Below are 14350 nucleotides of genomic sequence, written 5' to 3'. Positions count from 1 at the left end.
ATATCCTGAGGGGGATATTTTCAATCTGTGCTTGGTTGAATCTGAGGATATAGTGCCCACTGATATAGAGAGCCAGCTGTATCAGGAATACTTTGACCTTTGTCATCTGTGAATCCATATCACATTACTATTGTTGCAGAGATTTCTAAATATTTTTTTCAGTCATCACTACTTCAAAATGATGGTATATAACTGACCCACTTTTGGATCTTGTAACTTTGTGTATTCATAAAGAGGCACTCGTATTACCATATTGCAACTTTAATGTATTATGATAACAAGTCTAATTTGTTTTCCTTACATCCTTTGTGTTTTATTTCATGCATTTCCTGCATTATTTGAAGGAAATACCCAATCACTAGATTGTCAGTGGGGTTCAGGGAATACAAAAGGTTAAGACCCTATTCTGTCACCTGTGGTCCAAATTTTATTCTGATGTTGTCATGGTTCTCAACCATGTCTGCCCACTAGGATCATCTGAGAGAGTTTCAGGAATTCCAGTGCCCAGACCAATTACAGTCATCAGTCCCTTAATCACAGGGATGTGTTCCTGATGTGCCAGCTATTAAGTGATTGTATCATTGTGTGAACATCATAGAGCGTGCTTCCACAAACCTTGTGGGGCTGGAGGTGTAGCTCAGTGGTGCAGCACTTGCCTCAAGTGCATAAGGTCCTGCATTCCATCCTCAGACTGCACAAAACAAAACAAGAACACAAACCCAGTTGGTGTAGGTCAACCACATCATTGGTCCTCTTGTTGTGATCCAGAGACACTTGTAAACAAGAGATGGATGAGGTTGCTGCCAGTAAAACATGGCATATTCTTTTTAAAAAAAATATAACAAGGAGTACACTAAAATAATGACCAAAGGTATAGTGTAGTAAATACATAAATCAGTAACAGTCATTTATCACGATGAAGCACTGTGTGTTGTCTGTAGCTGTATTGCTTTATTTTTACATCCCTGGCAGGATGATGCTTGTTTAAACCAACACCAAGTGATGTGTTCTGCAGTACTTACTTTCCAGTTCCTTTATGATCTTAGGAGACCCCTGTTATATCTGCAGTCCCTCTTCAATAGAAATTCCCTTCCATGGTATGTAATTGTAAATGCAATTCTCTGGGGTGATCCTGGGTGTGAAGTTGAGGTTGAGAATTCTTGCTCTAAATATTCAGATAAATCGGCCAACTGCTTTCTCTTCCTAGTCTTCAGATAAGAAATTAAGTTTCATGTTCACAATAGAATATTCAAACTGAGAGAAAAGGACAGTTCTGCCACCTTTCTATAGATAACTGTTGCTGACAGGTTTTGTGCATATACAGCCCTTAAGGGGACACACATGCACATATATATCCATGATGGGATTATACAGTACAGGTTGTACCATACAGGCACATTGCATATATTTTTTTACTTATAGCCTTGTGAACTTTCACAAAGGATTTGTGATTCAAGTTGCCTTTGAGATTTAAATTCTCTTTGATGTTTTTGATTTGCCTAACACTGTGGATCCTAATTCCTCTAGGATCAGTTCAGAAGTAACTTGCAGAACATGGATCCTTATTTCCTTCTTTTAAGGAAAGGCACTGTGGAGGAATCAGAGCAACCTTGGAGTCCCAGCCAATCTGGGGTGTGGGACTGGAGTAATCGATCATCCATGTCAACTTCTTTGAATCTGTGTGCTGATCTGTCAGGTAGAGGGAGATAAAGAATGCTTCCTCGGGGTGGTTGTGCAGTGTATCCAAGGTCAACTACAGGTACTTATTATCATTATCCTCCTTGATGATTGTACTCCCTAAAGGATTTTGAAATAGCCCATGAGTCCCTCAGAGGTTTTCTTTTTCTTTTTCTTTCTGTTAGTAAGAGAGTGGCAGGAAGCAAGGAAAAGCAAAGAAAGAGGAATGATATGTCCTTCTGGGAACCTACTACAGAGGAGTTTAGAGGTCCTAAATCCATGCCTTGGGATTGCTATCCTCATCTCCCTGAATTTGAATTTGTGTTAAAGTCTTCATGGATATTAGCCTTATTGGCTCTTCTTGGCCTAGTACTTTTACCAGGTTAATAAACTTAGAAATGCCCCACTTGCTTATAGACCCACATTTGTACATTTATTCTCACTTGCAAAAGCAATAATGATTAAAATGACAGTCAATGTCAGATCTTTTGGCTAGAATCAGAATTCACATCTGACAGTTTGAATGATGACTAATGAAAGACGCAGTTACAGAGGTGCTGGCCCTAATGAAGATTGGCTGACACATCCTGACTCAGCACTGTGGGAAACCCACAGAAGCCTTAGTGGGGAGGGACAAAGGAAGGAAGTCCAGTGGCTGGAGCCTAGAGATCTAGAACCAGGGAGGAGGGGCTGCCCAGCAGGAGTCAGGGAAGCATGGAGCCCAGAGATGTGGCTCCAAAGGAAAAAAGAAAGAGCTGACAAGAAATATCTTGATCTTGTTCACCTTCTTCCAGTGCCCTACTGGGTCTTTATTGGCTGAACCAATGGGAAGCTATCAGGCAGGGGAGCTCAGGTGCTGTAGACTAAACAGAATAACCAGGTAGTTGGCAGAGAGACTGTCAAATGTTCAGTACTATGAGAAGGGCCTGACAGAGGGCTGAGCACTCGGGTGGCACGCATTTCCACCACCTTGCCTCCTAGGATTTGCATGGTCCCTGTTTGCTCCATCTTAAAGAGGCATGAGCAAGGCCACTAAGGTAGAAAGACAAGGAGGAATTGTATTAGGTACCAAAAAGCAAAACTTCCACATCCTGATGTGAGTTTTCCTAAGGTCTGGCTCTCCTGTTCCCTATAGAGAAGTTCCCCAAGTAGACCATCATCTGTTTTCCCCACCCCCCCACCCAGAAGCAGCCCACATCACAGTCTTTAGTTAACACTGGACAGGTAAGATACTTAAGGAACCAGCAAGTAGAGATTAATTTGGGAACTTCCTCTTATTTCTCCTGACATCTGTGCCTGCAGATTCCCTGAGGCTACCTGTGGCAGCTAGATAGTGGACCACACTGGTGCTGGATCCTATTCATCAGCTCTCTCTATAGACTGGGCTTCTCAGAGCTAGAGGGACAAGTGGACCACCTCTATAATTTGTTTTTTGAGTATGTTTCAGAGTAAGAAAATGCATAATCCAGGATTAGCAACCCCATAGAGAATTTCCAATGTTTACATGTAAGAACTGAATTACTTTTCAACACAAAGAAGCATAATGCAATGTAATCATGCTTTTCACAATATAGCTTATAGGAGTCACATAAATATAGAGCCATAGGACACTTGAGGTGGTGTGGCCTGGCAAAGGGATATACCCTCAAAGTTATATGACAGATATTTTCTGCTTTTAATTCCATGATTGTGGGTATCTTTGAAGAGCTCAGTAACTCCAGTGGGAGAAAGTATCAGAAATCTGAATCTGAGGCAGTTTGAGATGGATTTTTTGCCAAAACTATACCTCATCTCTTTATGCTCTCTATATAAGTTGAGTATCTCTGGTCTGAAAATTCAAAATGGAAAATTGCTCCAAAATCTGAAACTTCTTGGGTGTCGACATAATGCCATCAGTGAAAAACTCCACAACTGACCTTATGGGACATGGCATAGTCAGAATATACACAGGCTAAAAATATTGTTTAAAATTACCTTCAGGCGATCTATGTGTAGAAGATGTATATATATATAAAGCCTAAATGAATTTTGTTTAGATATGGTCTTCATCCTGAAGATTTTACATTATGCTAGAATGCACATGCAGAATCCAGAAAAATCCAAAGCTTTAAATAATTCTAGTCCCTGGCATTTTAGATAAGGGGTACCTTATCTAAAATGTAAACTTACAGCAATACTGTAAACTGTGTTTCCTGTTGCCTTTAGGCCTTCTCAAGCCCATGCTTGGAAAGATTCAAGGTTGGTGTATGTCTGCATTTTGCATAGTTAGGAGGCCAGTCAGACTGTTGTTTAGCAGAGTCTGGCTCACTTCCTAGTTGTTATATTTATTGTTTAGTATTCTGCCTGAACTGCCTAAAATTTGGAAATATACTTATTAAGCTTAGTCTCCAACATAGCATCTTTTTTTCGCTTTTGCTTTTTAAATTTTTTTTTAGTTATTCATGACAGTATAATACACATTGACACATCATACACACATGGAGTATAACTTCCCATTCTTTCTTTTAATTGTTCTAATACTTATACATGACAGTAAAATGCATTTTAACACATCATAAATAAATAGAGTATAACTTCTCATTCTTCTGGTTGTACATGATGTAAAATCACACCAGTCATATAGTCATATATGAACATAGGAAAGTTATGTTTTATTCATTCTACTATCTTTCCCATTCCCGTACCTCTCCTTTCCTACAATTCCTCCCGCCTCCAAACCTCTGAACTTCCACCACCCATTATGAGTCAGCTTCCACCTATCAGAGAGAACATTTGGCCTTTGTTTTTTGGGGATTGGTCTGTTTCACTTAGCTAGTCTTCAGTTTCATCCATTTACTGGCAAATGCCTTAATTTCATTTTTCTTTATGGCTGAGTATTGTGTATGTGTACCACATTTTCTTTATCCATTCATCTGTTGAAGGGCACCTAGGTTGGTTCTATAGTTCAGCTATTGAGCTGCTATGAACATTGATGTGGCCGTGACACTGTAGTATGCTGATTTTAAGTCCTTTGGGTACTTGCCGAGGAGTGGGATAATTGTGTCAAATGGTGGTTTTATTCCAAGTTTTCTGAGGACTCTGCATACTGCTTTCCATAGTGGTTGTAGTCCCACCAGCAATGTATAAGTGAACCTTTTTCCCCACATCCTCACCAACATTTATTTTTACTTGTATTCTTGATAATTGCCATTCTGACTAGAGTGAGATGAAATCTCAGTGTAGTGTTGATTTGCATTTCTCAAATTGCTAGAGATGTTGAACATTTTTTTCACATATTTGTTGACCGTTCTTGTTTATTCTGTGAAATGCCTGTTCAGTTCCTATGCCTATATATTGATTGGGTTATTTGTTTTTTTTTTTTTTTGGTGTTAAGTTTTTTGAGTTCTTTATATATCTCAGAGATAAATGCTCTGAGGTGCAGGTGCCAAAGATTTTCTCTCTCCCATTCTGTAGGTTCTCGGTTCACATTCTTGATTGTTTCCTTTGCTGTGAAGAAACTTTTTAGTTTGAAATCATCCCATTTATTGATTCTTGATTTTACTTCTTGTGCTTTCTGAGCCTGGTTGAAGAATTTGGTTCCTAAGCTGACATGATGGAGATTTGGGCCTACTTTTTCTTCTTGTAGGCGCAGGGTCTCTGATCTAAAGCCTAGGTCCTTGATCCACTTAGATTCTAACATAGCATCTTAATCACACCTGTGAGGCCTGTATGTCCCAACAACAGAGGCTGTTTCCAGCTTGTTTTGCAACTCCTCCTACCTCCCTCTGTTTCTTAGCTATTCTGTCTGCTTTCAGCATTTCTGTCCCTGAGGCACCAAGCTCTTTCCTGCTGCAGGGCCTTTGCATAAGCTTTCCCTGGGCTGAGAATGTTGACTTCCTTTTCTCTTTGCCTAGCTAACTCCTGTTCCTCCTTTATATCTCAGGGGAATTCTCCCTTCCCCAGAAAGCCCCCCTCAACTCCACGATGAAGCCACCCCTCATCATTCTCCACTATCCTCCTCTCCACATTTTTTTGTTTCACAGTGTGATTGTGTTTTCATTGGTTAAGTTTCCTGGGTTTGAATCTGTTAGCTCCCCTAATGCTGTAAGCTCCAGGAAGCGTGGCTTGGGGCACAAGAGTTAGCATAGGTCAGGCCTAAGCAGCTTCATGTGTGAGGAATGAATCCCATTTCCCTAGTTGGGCTTGTGTGCTTCCTGTCTGGGTCAATCTTCTCTATACCAAGGAGTGTTTGTATTTCAGAGACACCATTTCTGAATATATTCATAGTTCACAGATCATTCACTGGAAAAGGGGGTTCTCCAGTTCTAGCAGGTACCAGAAATACCTGGAGGACTTGTCAATCCACAGCTCTTTGAGTCCCCCCCCTCGCCCCAGGGTTCTTGATTCTGAAGACCTGGGTTGGAACATTTTTCAGGTGATTACAATGCTGCTTATCTGGGGATCACTTTGAAAACCACTTGTTGAGAGAGCAGTACAATTACTCTCAGATGCCTGATGCCTGTTGCCGGCCAATGACCCCCTCCTGAAATGCTTACAAGAAATAAAAGACTAGAGAAAAGCAAGGCATTGGCTTGGTGTGGGCCCTCCACGCGAGCTGGCTCTGTGCCGTCCTTATGGACCCCAGGGTGGAGGAACCTCCTCTTCCCACTTCTTAGTTGCTCAGGTGGTACAATTGTTGAGTAGAAAGGATTGAACTGCAGGATCCCCCAGGAGGATACTGTTTTAATGGAGTTCCTTATAACTAGGAGGTAAAACCCAAAGCAAGAATTGTGCAACCGTCAAGGATGACTTCTTCCTCTAGAAATGCCCCTCTCCAAAGACTCTTTTGTTAGTGCTCTAGGTCCCTCTTCACAGACTGAGAGCCACACAAGAGATTTTAGGCTTGCTAGTAGTGACCCTAGAGCAGGTTGTCTATGGGGGGACAGACCCCTCCCTTCTGTCAGCCACCACTGTAGTCTTCACCTGTGGGGCTTTTCTTGGGCTCCACGGGGCTCCTCATCCCGGCTGTGCAGTGCAGGGAGGTGGTATGGCTGCAGCGCAACTGACTTTGGAATGAGACGCATCCAGGTTTAACGTTGTTCCTGGCACTGTGCCATCAGGTAAGTAGCTTTTTGCAGGTTTCCTTGTTCTATAAAATGGAAATGATGACATCTAGGGAGGCTTACTCTGTAGGGGTTAAGCAGAACCTCCAGATATAGAGGAATCAAGTTCAGGTTCAAGTCCTGCTCGTCGTTACTGTTTGACTGGGAGCACGTAGCATCTGCCTTTGTCTTGTGGGTGTTCAAATGGCACCTACCTCATAGGGTACTCGGGAGATGATTGATATACCTGTAAAAACTGGCAGAATCCAAACAAAGTCTGCAGTTAATTTCTTGGTTTCCATCATGGTTATATAAGACATTAAAATCAGGAAAGACCATTTTCCCACCTAGTGTCCTATAAAAAGGTCCTAGGGTTCCTTCTTCCTCCCTTTCCCTCACCTCTTTTCTCTTGCCTGCTAAATGAATCTCTGGAGGCGGGAATGTTAAATCACTGGAAGCATGACAAGGTTGCTTAGACAAAAAAAGGTGGCTGGTTCTTTGTACCAGCTCACAAAGTTAGACAGTCGCGTTCCTTCTAATAACAGGTGAACAGCAAACATTTGTAGAGGGCTTGGGAGTTTTTACAGAGCACATTTACATGATCTAATTTAACTGCATAATGAGCCAGTTAGTTCTGCTACTGATAAGACACCGCCAGGATGGTGGGGGCAGGATAAGGACTCGAATGGAGCACTTTTGTAGCTCTTCTCCTCACCTCACTGTGTCCCTAGATGATTGATTTGTTTGTAGGATGTGTTACGGTTTAGATATAAGGTGCCCCCCCAAAAGCTCATGTGAGAGACAATGCAAGAAAGTTTAGAGGTGAAGTGATTGGGTTATGAGAGCCTTAACCCAATCAGTGCTTAGTCCCCTGATAGGGATTAACTGGGTGGTAAGTGTAGGTGGACAGTGTGGCTGGAAGAGGTGGGTTTCTGGTGTGTGTGGGGGTGCCTTTGGGGATTATGTTTTGTCCCAGGTGAGCCTGATTGCCAAATTTTGAGCTGCTTCCCTCTGCCACACACTTCTGCTATGATGTCCTGCCTCACCTCAGCCCAGAGGAGTGGAGTTGGCCATCTGTGGACTGAGACCTCTGAAGCTCTGAGCTCCAAATAAACTTTTCCTCCTCTGAAATTGTTCTTGTTAGGTCTTTTGGTCACAGAGGTGAAAAAACTGACTAAAACAGGGTAGCATATCTTTTTAAAAGCTCCTTAAGGGATTCTAACATCCTTCTTCCTACTCTGCCCTGCAAAATGACTGCTCTGGAGAAGTGTTGGTTTCATGGTTCCCAAATTGCTTTAGAGAAAATGCAGATGCCCGAGCCACATGCTGCTGGTCCCCCCAAGGGAGTGGATTTCCACCAAATAAATCAATAAACACATTTGCCTGACTAGCATGGCAAAGGGGTAAAGGAAAACCTCAGTTTCCATGCCTATGAAATGCAGCCCAGCTTGCTCAAGCCAGGTGTGTGGGATGGTGAGGAGGCTGGGTGCTGGTGCTGGGTAGGTTGAGGGGCGGGAAGGATGGAACCCCAGCCTTGGGTAGACACAGCTGTGCCTCCTCATCTCCTCCAGCATCCAAGGCTCCAGAGAGCATTCTAACCCCTGGAGTGATTAGCAGAAGGACAGGTGGTAAAGAGGCTAGCTGTGCAGCTGCAGTTTGACTGTAGTCAGGGTTTGTATCCTGGATTCCCCACCAATGAGCTGTGACGTTGAGCAGGTTACTTTAACACCTTGCATGCTTTAGTTCCTTCACTGCAAGTGGGGTGAATAGAGGTCCTGAAAGAGGTTTGGTAAGTCTCATAGACACCAGGGCCTGGTTGGTGAGCATTCAGTAATAATGCACAATGCTGCTCTGCTGTGATCCTTAGTGTCATATGATGTGCAGGTGAACTTCAGGCTAGGAGCTTGCAGAGGATCTGAACTGACTTAATAGTTTTAGCAAAGAACATCTGCAAGCCCCCAGGCAGGCAGGCTTTGGCTGGGAAGGAATAAGGGACAGCTGGAGGTGATGGCAGTTGGTGAGGAAACTTGGAGCTGCATGCAGGGTTGGGATGGTCAGTGTGTTCCCATCGAGTTTTCTAGACCCTGGTGAAGGATGGATTCAAACAAGCTTTCCTCACCCTGTTCCTGGCCCTGAGTGAGGCTGGGCTTAGGTCCTGTCTGCTTGGCCAGAGCCTTCCCAGTGCCTTGCCTGGACTGCTGGCCCCCCCGGGGCTAGGCTAGGCTGGGCTGGGCTGGGGAGCTGTGGGAAGGAAGTGAAGTCATTTTTTGGCTTTGTGTATTCAGACTGTGGCCTAGAAGATGCATTTTTCTGGTGGGAACTTTGTTACCTGGTAACTCATTTAACTTCTGAATGCTGGCCTCCTGCCCTCTAGCCTCCCTTGCAATGAAGAACCTGAGCCAGGGAGGACCCCCTGGGCCCCTGGACTCTAGCATGGTCCAGGCGGAGCCTGGGGCCTTTGGGCAGTGGGGAGTAGCATCCTCATGTCTCTCTTCTGGTCTAACTTCCCTTCAGAATTTTCAAAAACTTGCAAATTGATCTGAAAGAGTAGGATTTATTTTTCTTCCTAGTGTGCGCGTGATCTGGCTGGGGCTGCTTTTCATGGAATGGTCACATTTCATCTCCTTGTTCTGAGTAGTGTTTCATGCTTTGGGTTCTTTGTTAGTATTATTTGAATCGTAGATTTTTAAAGAAACAATATTGTGAGGCATGTTGGGGCATGTTTGTGACCCCGGGAACTCGGAGGCTGAGGCAGGAGAATGATAAGTTCAAGGCGACTTCCGTGACTTAGTGAGATGCTGTCTTGAAATAAAATTAAAAGGGGCAGGGACGAAGCTCAGTAATAGAGTTCTCACATAGCACACACACACACACACACACACACACAATATCAAAAGAAAACAACCCAGTAGTACCAGTGTATCCTCCAGTGTATTCAGGAAAGATCTCACTAGTACCAAGTGTAAAATATGTGTAGTATTATTTGGAGTTTGGTGAGATGGTAACAGTGAGAAGGGGTCTCCCCACAGCTTTTGATGTAATTTTCTTTCACTCAGATTTAAGACCTTCCCCTGTCAGCCAGGGGAATTGTCTGCTAAAATCTTTTGGGGACTTGCCTTAACAATTTGACTGGAAAGAGGTAGTAGGGACATAAGCAGGGAGAGTGAGGTAGCATTTCTAGTTGTTAGGGAATCACGTGATTTAAAATCATATTTAAATCAATGTCACTAATTGAGTTGCTTACTGTGTACTGGAAACTTTCTATATTTCCCTATTTAATCCTTAGACTAATCCTTTAAGATTATTTCCCTTTATAGTTGAAGATACTGTTATATGTCACATAATGACCTTAAAGTCAAGTCAACAGTGGTCTGAATAATACCTTCATAGTTCTATAAGATTGTACCACTTGCCAGGCACTTGCAAGAGCAACACCTGTAATAACAACTCTCCAGGAAGCTAAGGCAGGAGGATCACAAATTCAAGGCCTGTCTGGAAACCTCAAAAGAACCTGTCTCAAACTAAAAAATAAAAAGACCTTATGATGGTTTCTTACTAGCTTGGTCATAGAGCGTACCTGGGCTGCATCCCCAGTACCCGGAGGAAAAAGAGACTATATGTCACCTGGTAATGTCTCAGCCATCTCGGTTCATGTTAGTACACACAATGATGAAATAGCCTGACGGTACCTTTCTCAGAATGTACCCCTATCATTAAGTGACACACAATGTACTGAAGCTGGGTGGTTGAATATTTCCCCCAGGTCCCTCAACCAGGATTTGAGCTGAGTTGAATTTGAACATTGGTCTCAAACATGATTTCTATGCTGCTTTATTGTGCCCTTAAGGAGACTTGATGGGAGAACAGGAGGAGGAGAGGCAACGTTCATTGAATGCTTGGTGGGCGGGAAGTACCCTGTTAAGTGCTTTACCATTATCTCCTCCACCCTTTGACCTGTGGAGAAGGTACTAATAATGATATTACCGCTGTTGAATGGAGAATGAAACCCAGGTTTAGATGTTAAGTGCCTCGAAAACTGTGTATTGAAGAGGGCTGGCCTTAGTGGTCCAAGTATCTACTGTCAGAATAATGAATGTAGAAGCATGAATAGAAGCTATAGTTTCAATGGATTGTCAAATATTTGTGGAGCGTGGATTTTGTGTAAGATTATGCCTGAAATACTCTTCAGAAATACTGAGAAGTGTAAGACATGCCCTGCTCTTGCGGAACTGACAGTCTGGTTTTGGGAGTTACTACACCCAAAAGGGAACGTTTGGGTCCCTGCAGGGTAGAGAGATGTGTTGTGATAGAGAAAATAATATGGCAGTGGTAAGAGAGAGTCTACCTTAAGTCTAGGGACTTAAGCAAAGTAGCCTTTCCTGATTGAGGAAGACCACATTTGACCTTTGAGATGGGCAGTGTCTATAAGGCACCTTATTGCTGTGGAAAGGGCCAGCTGGCCAGTGGTTTTATCTAGCAGGTGTTGAGTGGATGGTTGGGTGGGGTGGGGCTGAGGCTGGGAAAAGGCCCACCTGGATAGAAAACTGTTATGAGCTCCTGGGTAGGAAATGGTTAAGGCAGGAACCCTTAGTTATGCAGTTGGCTGTGGTCCTTAAGCAAAGGTGAGCAATGCTGAGAAGAGAGGCAGGAGTCACTGATGTGATTGAGTTGACTGTTGACAAAGAGGAGATGGGGGCATTTCTCCAGTGTTAGAGGGCTCTAGGAGGAGCATTTAGCCCCCTCCCCCCACACTACAATGGATTCATTGATTTGAATTTATTAGAAAAATTTCCAGCTTGGTTTCTTGTCCTTGTTCCCCAAAGGTTCCATTCATTGTCTTTGTGAGAGGCCCAGGTCTGAGCTTTGTTCGACTTTTAGTCTGGGACTCGAGGGGAACGTGAAGATAACCTGAAGGAGCTGGCATGCTGGCGCTTAGGGCCACAATTTCAGAGACCTGTATTGGCAGCCATGAGAGTGGCTTTTGGTCGGGGAGGTCAGTCCTACTGGACTACACACAGACAGCAGGAGGATGGTGGGAGCGGGAAAACGATGGAAAACCATCAGGGAGAGAAGTGAATGCCAAGTGCAGAAAACTTGTAGGTCAAAACAGTGAAAGGTGGGTTTAGTGACCTTGGCTCTCTCTAGCTGTGGCTGACTCTAGCTGTTCTAGTCCAACAGGAACCCAACACTATCTTAGGATCCTTTCTCAAATTGAAGCTATCTCCAGAGTTTCTTAGGTTTTTAATTTGTAGAAATATTTTATCACAACGCTTTTAAATTTTGTTTTATTTTTAGTTGATAATAATCGTATACCATGTGAGTTTTGATACATGTTTTTACTGTGGCCTGGAAGTCTATTAAATAATTCTTTCCACATAGCCTGCTGTCAGATCATCATCAACAAAAGCTGGTCTCTTGTTCCAACTTAAGTGAATCAATTTAGAGAGTGAGTGGGAAGAAATAGTGACTTGAGGGTTGTTCTCCCACATTGCTTTCTGTAACAATTAGAAACAAGAGACCAAATGTAGGGATCTTGTCTTTCTGAGGCTGTCCAAAGACTAATTTCTCACCTGGAAAGTGTGCCTCAGGGATGCACCTGCATGGGTGGTCATGCGTGTCTGTGGTTTGTGCTTTCCGTCTCCAGAGGCAGTTGCATGGGTTGCATTCTTCCTGATCAGAAGGACTTTGGAAGGGTTTTCATTGTCTCTCAGTTCTGATGCTTTCTGTTCTGTGAAGTCAGTTTACTTGCTTTATTGATAAGTTTGTCAAATGACCTAACTGCTCAAGGAATGCTTGAAATGTAGCTAATGCATCTGAGACATGAAATTTTAAATTTTCTTTAATTTTAAGTAGCCATTTGGTAAGTGGCTCCCGTGTTGGATACAACTGCTATAGCTGATAGCCAGAGGTAACCAATTATTGCATCTAGCAGTAGGAGTTGGATATAGATCCTGGTTGGTCAGGATTGTTTCTGTGAAGTGTTTGAAGACATATCTAATGGACACTGAATGATTTAATAGAAAAACTGGGCATGATGGTGCAGATATGTAATCCTACTTATGCAGGAGGCTAAAACAGGAAGGTCATAAGTTCCCTTGCACATAGCAGATTCTCACTGTGGGCATTATCATGAATAGGATTTCCATGCATATGAAAAATTATCACTGTGGGGCCAGACTGGATTCTTACTCCTTTTCATCCTATGTGCTGATGAGGACAACGTGTCTCTTCCTATGTTTTGGACTAGGAGTCCTGAGATCATCATTAGGAGAGTCAATATAAGACAAGGAGAAGAATGTGGAGAGGCTGAGTGATATGCAGAGGGACCCTTGGAAACTGAGAATTGTAGCATGATGAATAAATCCAGGTCTTTAGTCAATGTTAAGGGCATAAGTTTATGGTGCATAGTGTAATCTTCAGAATTCCACTTCTATTCTCCTCCCTTCTCAAAAGAGTATTAACCAGAGTTTACAGTTTAAACACTCTGTTTCTGGGCATTAATATTTACATGGCACTTTGGACACTTCTTAGAGCTGATTCCATTATCATTTCCTTATCTGGGCTCTCTATTTACTTGGAACACTTGAGGTTGATTTAGTATCTTACAAGAACTGAGCATTGTCTCCCAGACATCATTAATCTCGCCTTTCTTGTCCAGCCTACGTGTGAAATTAATCACAAAGGAAAGGAAATTAATAACATGTCGGTGTTCACAATTCATCAGGAGACCTCACAGCAGGTATGAAATTACCTCCTCTGAATTAATATACACCTCAACAAATTAAAGGTAGAGAAAAGTTTTATTTATTGTTTTGGAAATGCCCCTTTAAGTTTCTGCTTCAATAATTACTTAAATTAGATGATGGGTGGTGTCTGGGAAGATGATATAATATTGCAAGGTCACCTTAGTACCCATAGAAAATGTTAAATCAACATTTTTTCCCCCTTCATGCATATTTCTCTTAGATAAATGAGAAAGCCACATAGTGGATGCATACTTCTCATCAATTGAAAAAGGTTTTCCCAAAGACATGCAGTTTTGATCTCTATTTAAAATAAACTAAATTGGATCCCAGGTTCTGTTTCCTGGTTATGACATGTGGTAAGATTGGTTTCAAAGGATACATTATGATGAACACATTACGGAAAAGAATGGAGTATTAGAATTATAACTCTTTATTACAGCTTTTACTGAGGGCAATGAAGGACAAGTTTTTGTTCCTAAAGTGTTCCTGTAATTACATCAGAAATAACAGGCGGCACTCACCTTCCATTAGGGGTGTGAGAGAAGGATCCTTACTATTTAAGCGATCACAGAAGGTGCTGAATGAATCATCCTCGGTCTCCTAATGAGGAATTAAAAATAGAAACAGTTGACATCATCCTATTGCAAGTTTGTAAGGAGCAGGAAAATGCCAGATAGTTTAAGGAGAAGAGCTATCTGAATTAATAGTCTAGCCCACCGGTTCTCAGACTTCAGTCTGTTTCCAAATCACTGGCTGCTGGGCTCCCTCAAACATGCTTTATCTGGGGACTGTTTGAAGGAGAACAGGGTGTTGTAGTTTCTCAGCCACGAGATCACCATCCTTGTC

General features: G+C 42.6%; 1 protein-coding gene across 7 annotated transcripts in view; it reads left to right on the top strand.

Annotated features, from left to right (window-relative positions):
- Positions 1 to 14350, top strand: part of Mgat5 (alpha-1,6-mannosylglycoprotein 6-beta-N-acetylglucosaminyltransferase) — a 328673-nt gene that overhangs the window by 25474 nt on the left and 288849 nt on the right. The window lies entirely within an intron of this gene.

The sequence above is a fragment of the Ictidomys tridecemlineatus genome, chromosome 7 (genome assembly GCF_052094955.1).
Source record: "Ictidomys tridecemlineatus isolate mIctTri1 chromosome 7, mIctTri1.hap1, whole genome shotgun sequence".
Taxonomy (NCBI): Eukaryota; Metazoa; Chordata; class Mammalia; order Rodentia; family Sciuridae; genus Ictidomys; species Ictidomys tridecemlineatus.
The sequence above is the reverse complement of the archived record's forward strand: the minus strand, read 5'-3'. Positions and strand labels throughout refer to the sequence as shown.